At 32.8% G+C, this 20,836-nt stretch overlaps 2 long non-coding RNA genes across 2 annotated transcripts; one reads left to right on the top strand and one right to left on the bottom strand.

Moving 5' to 3' along the window:
- Positions 1-5,356: 5,356 nt before the first annotated feature.
- On the bottom strand, positions 5,357-6,675 carry LOC139906973 (uncharacterized). Its single transcript, XR_011783254.1, has 3 exons — positions 6,026-6,675; positions 5,828-5,973; positions 5,357-5,639 (listed from the first exon to the last, which is right to left on the bottom strand). It is a non-coding gene; the product is annotated as an uncharacterized lncRNA (long non-coding RNA).
- An 8,090-nt stretch (positions 6,676-14,765) lies between these two features.
- Positions 14,766-16,933, top strand: LOC139907070 (uncharacterized). Its single transcript, XR_011783385.1, has 3 exons — positions 14,766-16,370; positions 16,423-16,562; positions 16,625-16,933. It is a non-coding gene; the product is annotated as an uncharacterized lncRNA (long non-coding RNA).
- Positions 16,934-20,836: the final 3,903 nt, after the last annotated feature.

Below are 20,836 nucleotides of genomic sequence, written 5' to 3'. Positions count from 1 at the left end.
TATGATACATGGTGTTTGAACAATTTTAGTAAAATTTTGTTCAATATATATATATATTCAGGATACTCTAAACAAATTCATAATTGATTTAAAAAGTAATAGCAAATAAATCTAATAGGCGCAGCCAAAAAGAAGGAAGCTTTGATTAAGATTACTTAAGGTAGGAAGTAGTGATCGGACGATTAATCGAAACCGGAGAATCGGCTGTTTTTTCTAGAATCGGGGAAAATAATGTTGAATTTGCGATTCTGATTATTATTAATTACCTTATTCAAAAAAATATATATATTTGAAATTTAATTTAATTTTCCATTTTTTTTTTTTTTTTCAAATTATTTTCAAAAAAACTAACTATGTATTTTTGAAATTTTTCTCACAAAAATTTGATTTTTTGTGAACAGCCATGGATTTTTAAAATTTTTTTATTTTTTTGTGAATAGTTGTAGATTTTTGAAAAAAAATCCAAAATTCAACCTCCCCATAAATGTTATCCTGTGGACGCCCCTGATTGCATAATGTTATTTTTTTATATTATTAAAAATATTTAAGAATCAGAATCGGATTTTTTTTTTTTTTTTTTTTGAATCGTCATATCACTTGTAGGAAGTAACAATTGGAAATTTGTGTTGTCAAGTCCGGTACATAATATAATATCCCTCAGTGTCTCAGCTGACACACACTATCCTACAGCAGCTGTTGATGGCTACTTCTATTGAGTCATCCATACATGATACTCCTCATCTACTCCGTTTTTAAGGGCATTAGAAATTCATATTTCCGTTATTAAAGGGAAGAGCATTCATCGCCTGGGTTAGGCTCTTGTCTAACAAATCTATCAATGCTCCATTATTTCAAAGAATTGGAGTCCCCATTCCCTCTTCTCCGGGTCTGTCTCAACAATTTACATTTTGGATTAATGATTCTACATTTTAACAAGGTTTTCATTCTATTAAAGACATTGAAACCCATTGAGGATCTTCCACGTCGTAGGGAAGCATATGAAGCTAAGTTTCAGTTTCTCAAGAGAATCACTTTTCCATAGTGGACTGCAGTGAGGAACGAAGAAGACTGTCAGATTTCACTCAAATCCATTAGAGAAATGAAATTTAAGCATTATTCTGTATCAGCTCTTTAGCCTTGTCGTCATCAATTCTATCATTCAATCTAAGACCAAATAGTCAATCCATATAAATTGGAATTACTTATTTGTATTGACTGTCATTTATTAGGAAGGCTATTAATTATCATAAGCATTTTTCATCAAATAGAAGATACTAGCTGGCTCCTCCTTAGCGAATATGAGGAATTGCAACGAACAAAAAATCGTGTTACTTCGTCTCACACGGCATTAAAGAATAGGTCATTATGATAAAGTGTAACATAATTATTAGTTATATATAGTGAGCGTTTTAAATGATAAGGAGACACAAATATATTCAAGTACTGACTACGTTCAAGGATTTCTGGAAGTAAACAACTTTTAAGATTATATGTAGTTCATAACTTTCATAATATGCATTGGTATGTCATGTTATGTAATTATTTCTTCGATGTTCTGAAGGAAATCTAACCGTGATTTGAGATATATGCTTGTGAAAGAGGATATCCCTGTATGAAAAACTTGACTTACAATAACAGCTAATATGTACAATTCTTTTGTATAGATAAGAACTTCAGTTTTCCTATAGCATATAAGTAACTAAAAACTTAATAGAGTACCTTCTCCTCTGTTTTGTTTTTGATATATTGTTCAAATTTTAGGCTATAACATTTATTTTCCTTTCATTTTCAATAGTTTTTAGAATTTTTATAAACTGTTCAAGCTTTGATTCGAGTAAATTTTCTAAAGGACAAAGAGTTTCAATTTTCTCAAATTGACATATTTGTTCAAATTTGTCTTCGGTTATATTTGTGTCATGATTAGATAACGTAAACTTTAATCTATCAAATTTTGAAGAGGTTTATATATTTTAAGGAACTGTTATAACCCTTTATAAAGCAAAAAGGCAGACTATCTCCGATTGTCATTAGTTATAGCTTATTAGTTGAGTATCAGACGGTAAACAACTACAATTATTTTTTATTTTCTTTAAAGAAGGATGCTATTCTATTCATTTCAAAATGATTCACTTCTGCTTTAATTTGACAATTCTTTTCATTTTGAAATCTGTGAAGGTTGTAGGAAAAAATATTCGCAGCCCAAAAAGACCTATGAACGTTTGCATTGGCTTCCAATTACTAATTTTTTTCTTTATCTCGTAGCCAAACTTAAAGCAGTAGTTCTTGGAACTGGACTTTTTTTTTTTATAGTAGTATTGCTTGAACACTCTAATATATAGACGGAACTGGGGCGAGAGAGAATCTTTTCTTTAAAATTAATAGTCTTCGTGTCTAAAATGTCGCTACATAATCGTAAATTTTTACTTCCTTCCCTATCTTATAATAAGTATAATAATACAAACTTTTTGTATTGATACGGTTTTCAAAGTTAACATAAATCGATTCAACTATGGAAGAGAGTTTAATTTTTCATAGGTAGAATTTCAAAAATAATATTGTTGTCCTTTAGATCGCCGGAGTAGCCTAATCTTCAGTTTGGAGAATAGCATTCAGGCATTGTTTTCAATTAATTACGAATATAGATTTCCGATCCAATAATAATTAAATACACCATTTTAATTCCTTTCAGAGCCGATTCTTCTGTTCTTTTAGCTAGGGGATAATAATAATATTTTCTCACAACAGTAGCCAGCAAATATCAGTTGTAAGTCCCCCTTTTTATAAGTCCTAAGTCAAGTGCAAAATATCATTATATAAGTTACGTGATCTTTTGCAAAAAAATGTTTTGAGTAATATTCTATTACTCCGAAGATTAAGTCATTGCCAAAGAGTTCTAATATAGCTCAATGTCAAGGACTATTAGAGAAGGGGCATTGGCGCCATAGTCCATAATTTCATAGTGTCATGGGAAACTTCTACGTAGTTTGATCAACAAATCGTGACTTTTATGGTATTTTACAACTTTCCTCAAAAAAAAAAAGAAAATAAGATAAAAATGCCCCAAAATAATTTTGTAGTTAGCCAACTTTTCCACACTATGGAATGATTACATAATAGTTATATAGCAGTGTTCATATCTTAGTAAGATCTTTTCGAATTCAATCCATCAACATTCAGAGAATCAGAACACTGATAATGAGTTTTATAAATACATTTTTTTATCTCTATGATTAAATAATATTTTAAGAAAAAAAATATACCTAGAAGATTCTTAGTCAATATATGTATTATATTTACACAAATTGGTAAAGCAATGGATTTAGTAGGTTATTTTATACAATGAATTTAAGGATCGGTATCGAAGGAGCATGCACAATACATTATGTTATGATAAATATTTCTTAAGTGATAACTCCTTAATTAAATACGATGAAATAGAGTCATGATTATCATAATGAAATACTTCAATAGATAAATCATGTTTATTTTTTAATATATATAGTATTTGATTCAATATTGAAAATCAAACAGAAGCCTTCCAAATCTTCCCGAAGTAAAATCAATGGCATATTCGTAATCGAAATTTTCAAAATACCGGGTGTCCCGAAAGTCTCGACCAGTACCTTCGATGGTTTTTTTCGAGGTTTCAGATACTTTTTACGTAAATGTTGCCTAAATAAAAGTTAAAGACCGTTTTCAGATTAACAAGTTTTGTTTCGATAACATTTCGAAATTCATAATTTATTTTGACATGGAGGCTAAAAGACATGAAGTAGCTGCTCTGCTTCGTGCAGGAATCTCTAAGGCCGCCAGCACCATTGGCAGGATTAAGAGGAGGTTGGACAAGGCGGAAGGCCTTGAATACAAGCCTCGAAGTAGGAGACCTGTCTTAAAGGCCACTAAGAAGAAGATCAGGGCCCAGATCAAGATAAACCCTCTTCTGAGCATCAGAACAATTGCCAAGAAGAACAACATGGGTAAGACTACTGCTGCCAACATTGTCAAGGCCATTGGGGGCAAGTCCTTGGTCCGCACCACCCGTCCCATGTTGTCCATGGCCAATATGGAGGCCAGATACATCCGATGAAAGAAGATTTTGAACAACATGAAAAGCAATGGGGACAGAATTCTCATTTTTTCCGGTGAGAAAACTTTTACAGTGGATCCAGTCTTCAACCACAAAAATGATCGCTACATTAGCCTTAATGGTTATTGGGATCTGAGAAATATGTGTCCATGACCAAGCACCCAGCCAGCATCATGATGCTTGGAGTTGTTGGCTCAGATGGTAAAGCTATGCCTCCAGTCTTCTTCCGAGAGGGATACAGGCTCACCTCGGAGGACTACATCAAGGTACTCAAGACCAAGGTGGTCCCATGGATCAAGAAGGAGTATTCTGGCAAGAGGGTGTGTTTCCAGCAGGATGGGGCGCCCGCACACACAGCCAAGAACACCCAGAAGTGGTTGAAGGAGAATGTGGAATTCTGGCCTAAGGACTTCTGGCCCCCCTCCTCCCCCGACCTGAACCCCTTGGATTTCAGCATCTGGGCGCACATTGAGAGGCAGGCTTGCAAAAAACGCCACAGCAGTACCAAAGCTTTCAAGGCCAGTATCACCAAGGCCTGGGTCAAGATGGACCCCACCTACATCAAGAACAACTGCTCCTCCTTCCGTCCCCGTATTGTGGCTGTTATAGAAGCTATTTGGCTAAAGGCCAAATTGTTAAAAACATATTATAGATTATAACCAAGCGAAGCTTTTTTATTAAAAACATTTCTCTGTATTCTACTTTTAGTCCTTGTAGATCTGAATGAAGTTGGAAGTTAGAAATCAGTCAGGACTTTCCGGACACCCGGTAGATGCAAACCACTCATATCTAATATTTGAAGAGATATCGATGTATATCCAGAAAAAAAAATACGGGTAACAAATATTAGGTCAAAATTTCAATCCTCCAACTACCCCCCTCTTCAAAAAATAACTTCATACTATGAGTTATGACTAGACTAAAGTTGATAATATTGTAGAGAAAAACGCGTGCAAGGAGAAGGGGGAAAAAATACATATGGTATTATTGTTTAAAATACTGATGTGATTATCATCTGCCTGCTTTATTATGATTTTTGAGGGTATAACGAAAGTATTTATTAGCAAAATGTTTAATGAAGATATACTGCGTATACTTAGACGTTTTTATACGTTACAGTAGATTTCATTCCATGAAATTGTAATGTATTATGAACCTTATTCTCAGAATAATAGCTAATGAAACGACAAAGTAGAGTATTTCGAAATATATTTGAAGTTCCAAGTTTAAAAAAGAAGGCTTTAATTAAATATAATCTACATAAAAAAATATGACATCATACATTTATGTTAAATATACAAAATAAACAATTGGAATCATATGACTAATAACAATAAATTATATATACAGAATATTGAAATAATAGATTGATCCAAATAATATTTTCTTGTTCTGACACCGGAATCCAGTTAAATATGGCATAACTTTAGGTTGCAAAACACAAGCAAGACGTGAAGTTTAATAAAAAAAGATTATCATCCCTCTTCTTCATGTGGAATTTGCTATATACTTTTGTGCACAGGATAGATATATCTTTACCGCCGAAATCTAACTAATTATTAAAAATAAAGTAAATGTCAAAATCATAAAATTAGACAATAAATATATTAATAAAAAAAATGATAGAAATAAATCCATCTTAAAGATTTAGAGGAAACGCTAATTATGTAGTAATGTCCGCCAATATTACTCCTTATTAAGAGCATCAAAAAAGATATTTTCCCCGTTATTTATGCTTACATAACAACATACTATTATCATGAAGGATATACACAATTGCTAATTATAATGCTACACCAAATGTAACTACCCCCGTTGTTGTGACCATTTAATTAGTTGTTTTTGCCATTTAATGAGTTGTGTATCATAATTCTTGATATGTTTAGCTAAAATAGAATCATATTTTATGGTTAGATTTTAAAAAAATTGAAATCTTACTGTTAGATAGTACAAAATTCAGAGTTCCATTTCGAAATTAGTAAATATTTTATACTTTTTACTGATAACTTGATCGTCATTTGGTGTGGATGACTCAAAACATTTTTATATGTATTTATTTAAATGACATCAGTACCAACATCCTCCATTAATTTAATGATTGTTCCTCGGGAAGGGATAGGTTTACCCGTGTATTTTTCCATGAATTTTTTGAACGTAGATGATTAGCAATGCATAAGGTTATATTACATGCAATAAGCAACTTTGTGAGATTAGTGTTAAAGTCTGACTTGATGTATTCATCATTAACTTTATTTTTTAGATGAATATCCATGCTCTTGATATGAGATGAGGATAATGAGTGGCGTGTAATTCTAGACAGGGGACTAAAGGCACATTTATATCGACAAATCCGACAAACAATCTGTTTCTCATTTGGTAAGTATTTTCCAAATTCCTGGGCCTCCATTTTCATAAATCCAGACAGAAGGTGACGTTATTTTAGGCATTTTATTCAGTTCTCTATCGACTATCACCACCTAATATTATATTAATATTGAATAATAAAGGCGGGAATGGTAACGTTCTTGATTGATAGAAGAAGATGTATATTATTAAATCAATGATGCCATAAGTATTTCTTCTCTTCTCCTCGCACGCTTTTCTATTCTTACCAAAATTATCACCCTTAGTTATGACTAGGGATGATAAAGATTCTAAATCCTCTTCAGTGTAAATCAAAAATAAAAGTATATGTTGGCAATTTTGATAGGCACCCTATTTGCGGAGTAGTACTGAGAGAGATTAACGACCACTCCCACCACCCTGATATAAATAAAATAACAAGTTTTTATGAATAAATAAAAGTTTTATTCATATCATAATATTTAAATTAAATAAGTAGAGTAAGATAGACGTTTAAAATATATATCCATAATAACAAGTAGATTTTTTTCTATAATATCCCTAAGTCCACTTCCGATAAGCATCCAATATACTTCACCTAGTGAGATAAAAAAGTATATATCTTTGTAAAGCAACAATATGATTTATTCTTACCTTTTAATTATCCAGTATTCAACTCCTTATTTTTTTTGTCTGATTATCAGAGGTTCAGAGGAGCAATAGTTACTAATCAGTGTTTTCTCTTCAATCACTTTACTCGTACAGACACTTATAGTGGATATAGCTCAATAAGATGATCCAAAATGTGAACAAAAACTTTATCCTTTGAGAATTTATTTCGCCACATTCCCTAGACTCGACTCCACAAAAACTCAATAGTCTGAGTATGAGCTCAAGTCAAGGGGCCCACATAATTTCTCTTATGCAACACAGTAAAGTGTTGCATAACTAAGGAATGTACCCACATATAGGACGCCCAATCGTCGGACATGACAGTAGTTCCGGTTTCGACTTACTTTTCGAGGAGTGGCAACAGAGTAGCCGCTGTTTGGTATTCAACCTCAACTGTAAACCATCCCCACTGTCTTTATCCCCCCGGGGCCTTCCTCTATGATACTTCGTCTTTCCGAACTTGGACTCATCGATCTCAACAACACAAAAATTATTTCGACAAATTATAAATGATAATAATAGAAAGGAGACTTTTTTCAAAAATAGTTTTTTTTTAATTGAATATATTTTCCTACAATGTGCCCGAGAACACCTATACCAGGGGATGCCTGCACGCAATACTTCCTTACAATTCCTACTGCATGAACAAATCACAAACGATGGAAGGAGTCATCGGGCTTGAATCAACCCAATCACTGCTTCTTCGGATGAATTGGCATTGAAGATATCTGCAAGCATGTTTCCTCTACTAAGTTCACGAATAAAATGAGACTATGGGAAATTATGAGTATAGTGATGACCGTTGGTGTACTTTAAACGATCCAGATTATCATGTTAATAATTATTATGCTGATGTATTTATGTAATGTATGATGCATTTTAATATATTAGGTTGCTGTAGGATTAATATATAGTTGAGTCTAGGGAAAAAAGTTCTTGATATGGAAAAAGCGAGAGAGAGAGACAAAAAAGGAAAAATAATTAGAAAGAGAAAGTGGTGATGGTATATTTTAGTAAAAGTACCCTCATGCTTTTTATTATAAAAAAAGTACATACATACGATAAGGGCTTAAATCACTGGAGGCAGGGGAGCCTGAGTCCCACTAATTTGTTCAATAGTATTATTTAATGGTGAGTCATTCATAGTCACTCAAATGAGCTCCTCCCCCCTTACAAAACCATATTACAGCACGGGTATATCTTAAATTAAAAACACTCATTGGTTCGTTTTTTTTTTAATTTGAATAAGTTATAACTAGAGTTCAGTAGTTAGTTATGAAAAAAAAATAGTACGAGTAGAAGGCGAGAGCGAAACATATGTTACGCCTTAATTAAGACACGTGTTAATATCAGCTCCCTTTTTTATGATTTTGGGGGAGAAAATGCATTACTGCAGTGAAGAGGAGAATCTTCTACATTTCAAATAGGATTAAAGTGAGTAAAAATATTATAATTATATTTAAATTCATATATATACATGTTGTCCAAAAATTGAGGGTCGTTTTTCAAAAAAATTATGAAATAATTTAACAAGTGAATTTTTTTTTGGCAAAGAACTTTATTTACTTCCCAATATGACGACATTTAAGCTTAATATATTTTTATGAGTTTTGTCATCCCTTCATACAGGTTATTCAAAGTATCTGGATAATTTTTTCCCAAACTTTTGTCAGTTTTTTTTTAATTCATCCTCTGAAGTTGTTGTCCCATTTTCATTGAGTTCCCTCTGGACTATGGCTCACAAATTTTCAATGGGAGACCAAACAGGCCTGTTGGCAGGCCATGTGCCTTTGCCCCAGAAAGTATCCAAGTTGTCTGAACATCACATTTGTGCCTTTTTGGAGTGGTGAGCAGGGGCACCATCCTGCTGGAAAATGGCTCTTGATGTGTCAGACAACATTTTCTTCTTCAAAGGAGGTTTCTTCAGTACGAGACAAAGCTGACATCAAAGACTTGCTGAGGATCTTTGCTACATAGTACTCGACCGTCACAGTTTGTTTTCGTGGAATCAGCTGAATATCTAACACTGCCTAGTGGCTGATAACGGCCCAAATCTGAATTTTCAGAGGAAATTTCCCTGTTGAAGTGGGTTCCACATTTCCCTGATCTCCTACATTCTTTGCATTGGTCTTTGGCGTAAGCTCTGATGGCATGAATGCTGGTTTAACAGGATCGATGCTGATGGTTTCGTGCTTCCCATCTTTGTCAATCTCAACAGTTTTGTAGGTGCGTTCAATAACCCTTAACGAACCCCGATAGGGTGAGTCCTGCGCTTTGGTAGTAGGTGGAGATCTAATAAAAACGTGCGAGGCACTTGCTAATTTATGGAAAATGTACCACGGTCTATATTGTAGTCTCGTCTTAGTAGGAACTAAAGATTACATGGTAATCTATCAACGACTTGCCAAGCTTGAGATAGCAGTAACAAGTGCCCGGAGTCGTATCTTCCAAGAATTGTCGAGGAAGACGTAAGTATGTGCCATAAACAAGTTGGAGTAACCAATGTCTTCTTTGAGTGTATAACGGATGCCCTATGTAGATATTCGATCCAATTACTAGCAAATGCACCAAGAGATGCCTTCTGGTTGCTATAAATTCGCTCCAACATGCCATTCACTGTCGGATGGTAAGCTGTCGTCTTAAAGTGCTGACACCCCATAAGATGGTTAAGCTTTTTGAATAGGTCATGTTTAAAAATCGTCCGATATTTGCTGTGATCTTTACTGGGAAACCATAGCGTCCTTACCATTCCTCAACAAAGTTCTTACCGACCGTTTCAGCAGTCATATCGTGCATTGGAAGTGATCCGGCCAACGAATAAACAGATAAACTATTGTAGGCAGTTATTTAAATCCTTCAATTAAAGTGAACGGGCCTACAATGTCTACAGTGATCTCCTCGAATCTTCCATCCATTTAGAAAATCGTCCAATAGGTCACTTGATGTGGCTTACTATCATGTATTGTTGGCATTGTACGCATTCTTTGCACCATTGTCTGATGTCTTTCTTCATGGCAGGCCAACAAAACTATCCATTACCAATTTGATCGTTGGTGATGCTCCTGGATGGGAGAGTTCGTGAAAAGATTCAAGACATCCCAAGTTATAATTTAATTGCTTGAAAGTCATGGCTGACGTTAAAATTTAAGTGACAAGTCGTAGGATGTAAGTTCATCCATTCATAAATAGGAGAAATTTTTAATTTTTACTTTAGTATTTTTTCTGTTATCTGTAATGATCCAAAGATGTTAGGTGTTATAGGTTTAAGAGCTTGAAAAATTCCCTTACTAAATACTATCATCTTACTAAGGTCGGGAGCAAGAGTTACTTGGAGTCATCATGGATTAGTGCAAGGTGACCATCAAAATACTGCTCCAAGATGATTAATTACTCATAAATAGCTAAGTAAAAATTAAAAATTTATCTTTATTTTTGAATAATCTTTATATACCTAAAGATACAAACCCTCCCGCAAATGATCTTATTAAAGGCCACGAAGACTCGTCTACTAAGTGGAACGGATGACCACCTGAAGTTCTTCATCTTCTTTTTGTAAATTCGCCAGGGCATCTAAATCCACTTTGGTAACTGTATGAAAATGTACGATGTACGAAAGTGCATCCGTCAGCTTGTTTGCTACACCATGAACGTGTATAATGTTGCTTGTGAATTCAGACATAAAAATCATGTACCTTATTTCACGCGGTAAATTCCTATCCGACTTAGACTTGAGTGCATGTCAACGATTTGTGATCTCTTAATGAATGAAATTGCCCCCCTTCAATAAAGTAGCGAAAGTGTTTGATTGCACGATAGATTCCGAGCAATTCTCGGCTAAATGTGCTATATCTTGTTCCAGGGGATTTAAGTTTGTTTGAAAGAATGAAAGGGGTTGCCATCGGTTTTAAGTTCTTTGTTACAGCACTGCACAAACTGCGACGACGTCTGAAGTGTCGACTACAATATTAATGGGAACTGTAAGGCATAAATGTACTAAGAAAGTATCATTTGCGATTGCAATTTTTGCACTTGCAAAAGCTGAATCAGCGTTAGTGGACTAAGTTAGATATGCGTCCTTTCCTTTCTTACCTCCCATCATCTGATACGGAGGTTCCAAAATCTTAACACAACTTTTGAGAACACGATGATAGTATGTTATCATTTCAATAAACTCACGCAGTTTTCGTTGTGCCTAATTAGGAGGAAAATCAACGATCCTTTGAACCTTGTCCATAATAGGTTCTTCTGAATTCCCTTCAACTAGAATATCGCCAAGTAAACATGACCAAATTCAAGTACAAACAAAACTTGATCAATAAATCTTTGAAATGTTTGGGCTGCGTTGTGGAGTTCTTTTAGTAAAATGATGTGGTGATATGCACGAACCAAGTAAATTTTAGAAAATATAGATGATCCTTTTAAATTTTCAGTAAAATTTTGAATATGTGGAATTGGATATCAGTCTGGGATTGTAGACGCATTCAGGACTAGATAATCTCAACAGGTCCTCTAATCACCATTCTTCTTAGGTACCATATGAAGAGGGACGATCAATGACTAAAGACGGCTGTATAATTTCCAATTCTAATATATGATTAAAAAATCTTCTTTTGCAGTTTTAAATTTATCCAGAGGAAGTCTCCTTGCTTTGTCATGAACAGGTGACCTTTAGTTTCTATATAGAGGTAAACGTCGTCTTTTATATCTGCAGTAAAGGTTGTAAGTATGAACAACGAAGGAAATTTCTTGAAAATGCTTTGGAAGCAATGATTAGAAAAAAAACATTGATGTTGACAGACAAAATTGAAGTAGGTATACATATAGCACAAAGTTTGGTAAAACCATCAATGAGTCAAGATATTCGTATGTCCTGAAACAAGTAAAATGATACAGAAAATCGACTTCTATGATGGAATGTGAAACGTGCACCGAATTTTCAGTGAACGCTGACCATGTAGCTATAGATTAAAAGTTTACTGCCGTCACAGATGCTCCTCTTGGGAATTGTTTTCTATCTGCTGGAGTGGCCATTATAAAATATTATTCAGCTCCAGTATCCACTAGAAATTATTGCTTGGATAAGTTGTTTCTACTTCTCCCGTCGCGTTCCTTCATTACGAGTGAGCGAATAACTTGCTCAAACACTGTAATTTTCTTTATAAGTCGTTGGAGCTATGAAGATGGAGATGTATGTACTGTAGAAATGCTAGGTGTTGATATGTCTTGTAGCCAAGCAGTTCACATACACAATCTGTGGGCTCGGGTTTATTATAGATTGGAAGGACTCCCTCCTGGCATGTTTCTTCATCATTTAATAGTTTTATAGTCCGAATATAATATATATAAATGGCAATGAAATTGCACACAATAATATTGTCTTGCATTGAAATTACTCCCTATCACATTGCTCACAATGATATTGCTTCACGAAGATATTACCCAAACATTTTTGTCTCACATTGATAATGTACAGAACGATATCACCACGCAGCGATATTACCCCAACATTTTGATCCGCAACCTTTTTATCCCAATCATTTTACCGGCCCCCAAATATAATTTATTAAATAAATATTAGGAGGTAAAAGTTGAAATTCCTCTTACAATAAATTCTCAAAATCAACTTGAATGAAAGAAATATCGACCCTACTTTACTATGTGCCATGTCCTCAGTTTGAGAAGTGACGATAATAACGATTTGTTACATTAAAATAGGCGAAATATTAACTTATTAATGCTTAACATGTTGAGTTGAGCATTCACTATTTTTTAAAGTTGACGAAATTCAAAATTATTATAAATCATACGTGTTTACATAGGTGTTGGTAATGACCTCCTAATTTTTTTTACTGCCATTAAAAACCGTTACCTCCCATCCGTTCAAAGTTCCAGCGTTCCGGAAGTACTTCAAAATGAGGTCAAATTAAAAAAAGAAAAAACCTTATTATAATTAAGTCATAAGGAAAGAAAAACTTATTTCATAATTTTTTTAAATTTGTTGGTAATTTTTTTGACTTTATTATTTAGTCGGGTTTTTAAGTTAAAACTCATGAAGTAACTATTAACGGCATACAAATATAAATAAATAAATATGGATTTTCTATTTATTCAGCTATTCATATAATTAAATTTTTTCAAGAACAAGATGCAAATGGGCATAAACATATATAGTTTTTAAATTTTTGAATACTCAATATGTTAATTTCTCATTGTATAACATATTATTATAATTATTGCGACTTTAAGGTAAGAAATTGAAGAGATGTCAATGTTAGTAGATCCATAATATAGGAGTATATATTTATATTATATCCTCTAAAATCATTGCATGAAATGCAATTGATTTTTAAATAAACTTTAATTAATAGTACCATGTGTCTCCCTCTCTCTCTCTCCTTGTACTCACTTGTATGCCCAGTCCTAAATTTGTCTTGGTGATGTTAACTTCTTTCTCTGAAGTAAAAATGCATAAATAAAAAAATATAATTAGAATATTGTCCCTGAATTAATACTCTTTTAAAAAATGCAAAATTTATAGCAGTAATTCATTTTATCCCCCCCGTAATTATATAACAGGCAGCTGATACTAACAAGTCTCTTAATTCAATAGTATCATGTGTATGACTCCCACCTTCACCCTGCCCTCTTTTTATCCTTACAAAAATGACAGCTCTACGTATAACTAATGAATATGCAAAGGAAATATATTCAAAATGAAACAGATTGGACAATATAATTTAGTTCTTTCTTTATACAGTTCAACTTGCATACTTACAAATTATGACCGAAAATTGAAACTTAGTACCAGATTCAGCATATTTTAATTTCTTTTTCTCAATATATATGATCATAAACTGACAGTTAAAAAACAAATTTTTTAAAAAATTGTGTAACGATTCTTCATTAAAAAGAAGAATATTGTTCTAAGCTGAGCAAAAAGTACTATTTTAAGTTTAACCATGTTCAGAGAATATTAATATTGGGCAAATAAGTTGAATATTGACAAAAATGAACATATATGAGTTGTTACCCTATTTTAAAAATAGGCAGTTGAGGCATACAGAAGTGGGAGGAATCTCTACGAAAGCCTCTCCTTTTATTTTCCTTATTGTATCAAAACTATTTTAAAAATACATCATATTTCTTTAATTATGTGATTCACTAATAATTATTATACAGTATTTACACGTTTATACGGATGCACAACATTACTTCTAATTAATTAATCAACTAGTTGTTAACTTATTCGCTCGTATTTGATTAAGATACCCTTTTACAAAAGTACAGAGGTACCCATGCACAAAACAGTACAATTAACTATTCATTGAGGCTCATAGATGAGTTAGAATGCGTCCATATCCGGGCTCTTTTTCCAAACTTTGTTCCCTAGGCTCTCTAATGCATTCTCCATTTCGTTTAAGGATGTGCATACTTTAACCTAATGTGAGTTCTGATGGAAAAAATTTCCTCCCTCTAGCGGTATTGCTCTATATGCTAACAAATGTTCATCTAAACTGGCTTTTCTATTTTTGGTACATATATTTTTAGGATTCTGACAGCTCGTTCTGTCAATCTGTTGGACTGCGGGTGATGAGGAGGATAATAAGAGATATTGATTCCTTAGTATGTCATCTTCTCTTTGAATATTTCCTTGAAGTCTACGCTGTTATCCAAATGGACCGATTTGCATATCTCCGATATGCGAAAAGCCATAAAAATTGTAGAGCTATTCAAAGGCTACCTCTTTTGAATACAAAATACAATACAATACTTAATAAAAGTTTGATTGTATTTGCGCTGTAGGACCTCTGTGTGCGATGGCCTTGGACATAATGAGTAATACTTGAGAGTGTAAAATTGTATATGTTTGTTTAAATAGTATTAATCAACCTTATTAGAGATCTTATATTTATCTTTCATTGTCTTTTTGAGAATCTTATATCTGACTCGTTGGGGGGGGTCTAGTTCCCCTCTCACAGCACATGAGCACTAAATCACTAAAGTTCAATCCCCTCCCCAGTTCTATAATATTAAATTAACTATATAATTATTATGAACTCTTTATTTTTTACAAATTTAAATAAAAGAAAATGAGTTTAGGATTTCCCCTCTGATTAAAAATGAACCTTCATAGATGTCACATAATTAAAGAAATGTATGTTATACATTGACCTCTAAAAATACATATTTGTACCCTGATGGAATCATTAAAGAAATAATACAGTTTTTTAAAACAAAGATATATTAAATATCCTTCACACGTTCATAAAATACTTATAAATTATAATAATCATTTCACTGAATTATCACGAATGATTTTATACTTGTAATTTAAGAACTTAGTTTGAAGAAGCAAAGTATTTGTGATTACGGTACAATTTGATTAATACTTGACCTTAAAACTTTATGCTGAGAAAAAATATTTATATCTACGATTAATTATATCATTTTTACTTGACTTAATTACTTTATAAAATCGCTTCGGACAAATCATTCAATACCGGGTAATATATAGGAATCTGAACCTTTACTAATTCAATAGTTAATTAAGGTTGAGTCATTGAAATTTATTCATATTTAGGTATATTAAAGATAAACAATTAGTAAGGGTGATAATTTTGGTAAGAATAGAAAAGCGTGCGAGGAGAAGAGAAGAAATACTTATGGCATCATTGATTTAATAATATACATCTTCTTCTATCAATCAAGAACGTTACCATTCCCGCCTTTATTATTCAATATTAATATAATATTAGGTGGTGATAGTCGATAGAGAACTGAATAAAATGCCTAAAATAACGTCACCTTCTGTCTGGATTTATGAAAATGGAGGCCCAGGAATTTGGAAAATACTTACCAAATGAGAAACAGATTGTTTGTCGGATTTGTCGATATAAATGTGCATTTAGTCCCCTGTCTAGAATTACACGCCACTCATTATCCTCATCTCATATCAAGAGCATGGATATTCATCTAAAAAATCAAGTCAGACTTTAACACTAATCTCACAAAGATGCTTATTGCATGTAATATAACCTTATCCATTGCTAATCATCTACGTTCAAAAAATTTATGGAAAAATACACGGGTAAACCTATCCCTTCCCGAGGAACAATCATTAAATTAATAATGGTACTGATGTCATTTAAAGAAATACATATAAAAATGTTTTGAGTCATCCACACCAAATGACGATCAAGTTATCAGTAAAAAGTATAAAATATTTACTAATTTCGAAATGGAACTCTGAATTTTGTACTATCTAACAGTAAGTATTCAATTTTTTTTAAATCTAACCATAAAATATGATTCTATTTTAGCTAAACATATCAAGAATTATGATACACAACTCATTAAATGGCAAAAACAACTAATTAAATGGTCACAACAACGGGGGTAGTAGCTTTGGATGGTTCGCAACTAGTTTGTCTGAGACTAGTTTCTTCACTTAAATACTTGGGTATGATAATGAGGTTTTCCAATATTACATAGTCAATAAATATTACTTTTTTATCACTTAAGGCTTAGCTATGGTTGATAGGCTCCAAGAAATGGTGTTCAGAAAACTCATAAAGGCAAAAACAACTGTTTAAATGGTCACAACAACGAGGGTAGTTACATTTGGTGTAGCATTATAATTAGCAATTGTGTATATCCTTCATGATAATAGTATGTTGTTATGTAAGTATACCTAAATAACGGGGGGAAATCTTTTTTGATGCTCTTAATAGGGAGTAATATCGCCGGACATTACTACATAATTAGCTTTTGCTCTAAATCTTTACGATGAATTTATTTATAACATTTTTTTATTAATATATTTATTGTCAAATTTTATGATTTTGACATTTACTTTATTTTTAATAATTAGTTAGATTTCGGCGGTAGAGATATATCTATCCTGTGTACAAAAGTATATAGCAACTTCCACATGAAGAAGAAGGGTGATTATCTTTTTGATTAAACTCCACGTCTCGCTTGTGTTTTGCAACCTAAAGTTATGCCATATTGATTTGGATTCCGGTGTCAGAACAAGAAAATATTATTTGGATCAATCTATTATTTCAATATTCTGTATATATAATTTATTGTTATTAGTCATATGATTCCAATTGTTTAATTTTGTATATTTAACATAAATGTATGATACCATATTTTTTTTATGTAGATTATATTTAATTAAAGCCTTCTTTTTTAAACTTGGAACTTCAAATATATTTCGAAATACTCTACATTGTCGTTTCATTAGCTATTATTCTGAGAATAAGGTTCATAATGAATTACAATTTCATGGAGTGTGACGTTATAAAATCTACTGTAACGGAGTTTACACGTAGTATATCTTCATTAAACATTTTGCTAATAAATAACAATGATACCATATGTATTCCCCTCCCCCCTTCTCCTTGCACGCGTTTTTCTCTACAATATTATCAACTTTAACAATTAGTTACAAAACAAACTCTATGCCGTCAGCAAGTCCAAAACGTTGAAGAGGAAGAAGAGATCTGTCAAATCAGCCAAACTGGACCCGGAGGAGCCAAAGAACACAGCCCAGGCCAATCCCCTCGAGGTCATGAGGACCCATGCAAGATATCTCGGGATTTAATACTAGATTGTCTAGAAAGATATCAAAAAAGTGAATGCAAAGAACATTGTGAAGGCAGGTAGGCCACTTTTGACACCACCAATGAGGGGACCCCATCTCCTACGTTGCAAGCCTCTTTTGAATTTTTTTGACACTTCCCCCCAACATCTCTGATGCCAACCCCCATTACTACACCTTATGAGTGAATGTCGCAAACACCAGCAAAGAAGCCCCATGATCGTTCTGAGAGTAAAAAACACATTCCAGACGAAGGCAAAGGAAATGTGGCTCTTAGTTCGTCAGATTTGAACCCCTATGTGTGTGGTGTTTAGGGTAGAGAGTCCAATAAACGAGCACATATGATATAACACTGTTGACTCAATTCTCGAGGGCGTGGACAACATGGACAAGGAGTTCTTCGTGAAGGCCTGTGCCAGGTTCAGAGCCAGGTTGAAGCTGGAGGTAGTTGGTTTGAGTAATTGACATAACTATGAATCACTAAATTCAAGAGCAAAATATTTTTGAACAGCAAAATTAATTTGGGAAATAAAGTGTACTATAAATTAACCTTAAATTTCCAGATTTCAAATCACCACCCTGTATAAAACAAAAATTTGTTTACTAGCACATAATTGAGATCAATTTGTGATAATTGACGTACTTTCAAATAATTGCTACGCGCGGAGTTTTTCACAAGTCCAAGTCGTGTGGCGAGTCTTTTTACTTCTAGTGAAGTATTAAGTTGTAGTTTAATTAGACTTAAGTGCAACTCGAGTTGTGAAGACGAATCCTCAGCTTTGCATTGTTCAAGAGTCAAATTTTTTATTACTACGAATCAAGTTTTGAGTCTTTTAGCTCAATTCCAAGTAAACTCTAAATTTCTATTTTTGAATCCAATTCTTGTGTGAGTTCGTGGCTTGATGACAATTGAGTAATACTTGAGTCTGAGTCCCTTACTCTGCCACGAAGCATATCCACGTGACTTTTTAGGAAACAATTGATATTTTAACATAAATAGGGAAAACTTGCCTAACTCAACTATATTACATTAGTAACTATCCGTCATTGCCCAAGAAATCGTCAGTATAACTCTGCGTTTTTCATGAGTACACTCACACGTAGTTACTCAATACTTAGATGTTCCCTCCTCAAGGGTATAAGATTAATAATAACAACTTGTTGATATTTTAAATATGACGGGATGTTGCTAACCCTCATTTAAAGTCATATTTATTATTTTTTAAATATATTTCCCTTTTATTTTATTTTTTAATATGAGCTCTAGCAACACAGTACATATAGTTACTCAATACTAAGATGTTATCTCCCCAAGAATGAAAAATCACCTCGAGAAAAAGATTAAAATTAAAGCTGCGTGGGTTATAACTGCACGTACTCGTTATTAAGCCTACTTTAAAGTCATATTGATGATTATTTTCTTTAAATGAAATTATTTTCTTTTGTTTAATGAAAGCTTTAGGTATGCAAGGTTGTAGTTAAAAATGTGTTCTCAAATCATTTTTTATAGTATAGGGCTGTATTGAATTGTGAGATTTCATTTATTATTACTTACACAAGGTAAATACCATAACGCTTTTGCGACTGATATTTGACTCCCACAACGCTTTTTAATAGTCAAAGAGTATAACTGTTACCAAAAGTAATTTTATATCGCCTTCCTTGACTGTTAATGTTAGAGTACCACTGTTATACTCTATGACGTCAAAATCTGTCTGTTTTTTCTAGCAGTTGGTATGGTACATCAAATTGAAAATTCTAGCAAGTCCGATTACATGATGGGATAACCTTGTATTTCTATTAACCTTATAAATGCCATTCCTATACATATGGATATAAATCGAGTGTATTTTTTAGCTTGCTTGTTTTTTTTAAAAATTGGTAATCTGAGGAATGAATTTTCTTTTCCTGAGCAGTTATCATTATTATTTAATTCCTGAGTTTATGAACATGCTTTCCTAAATAGATTCAATTAAATTCAAAACCAGATTGAACATTCGCGTGTGCTCATAAAAGCTCTGAGAATTTGTTGTGAAGTTATGATTATAAGTCCTTGTTGGACTCAGTTTAGAATTGGGGATTGATATCCGAGTTATTATTGCCTATGTTCCTGATTATTTCCTTCCCCCCCCCCTCCTCACTTGTCACAGCTGATTGTAGCTGACTAAATTATTATATATTAGGTCAAAAATGTCTGTACGGAGAACATTCATGCAGAAACACGATACTTGCTTTATTAAGATAGATTAAAATAATATTTTAATAGAAGAAGGCTCGGCCTTTTGTAGTTGCTACCTAAATATATATTTTTTTATCGTTCAAAACTGTTGGTATTATTCTCATATTCTCGAAGAGGGAACAGATAACTTATAGGTCTAAAGTAATCAATAGTGCGGGAAAGATGAAAAGTAGTAACACTGATGATTTGTTGTAGAGTTAAAAGTATAAGTCCTTGTTAGACTCAGAGTAGAATTGAAGATAGACATCAGAGTCATTCTAGTCTATGTTATTGCTAGATACTGAGTATAGTTTATGTTTATTACCATCATGTAAAAGCTGCTCGCAGCTAATTTAATTAAACGTCATAACAGCTTGGCTGCTCTTCGCCCAAACATTATTTAAATTGTCAGTTTGACCAAGTTAATTTTTTTTTTAATAGACATGGGGATATCATCAATTTCATCTATGTTTATTAATATAGATACGATAACTAATAACGTAATATCTAACAATGATTCTTGAACGAGTGGCAGATGAACAAATTTAATTTGTCATAAATGGGGCATTTAAATTATAAACAAATATTGAAAACAAGGTTATTGATTTATACCTACAGTAATAAAAATAATTAGGTATGTTCTAAACAACTATTTCTAATTGTAAGTAACAGATGGGAACCATAAGAAAAAAAAGAAAAATAATTTATTATACATTAAAGGAAATCATTAATTTTTATACGGTATGATATTTGCAATTTATAACAATTTATGTATGGCAAAAGCATTGACATTTCTATTATATTAACATCATTTTGCTATTGTTTTTTTTCTATTTTCTTTTTATTTTATTTTTGAATCACAAGTAATTAGCTCTGATATTTTATATTTTTCAATGCCATGTATGAAGTG

The sequence above is a fragment of the Lepeophtheirus salmonis genome, chromosome 13 (assembly GCF_016086655.4).
Source record: "Lepeophtheirus salmonis chromosome 13, UVic_Lsal_1.4, whole genome shotgun sequence".
Classification (NCBI taxonomy): domain Eukaryota; kingdom Metazoa; phylum Arthropoda; class Copepoda; order Siphonostomatoida; family Caligidae; genus Lepeophtheirus; species Lepeophtheirus salmonis.
The sequence above is the reverse complement of the archived record's forward strand: the minus strand, read 5'-3'. Positions and strand labels throughout refer to the sequence as shown.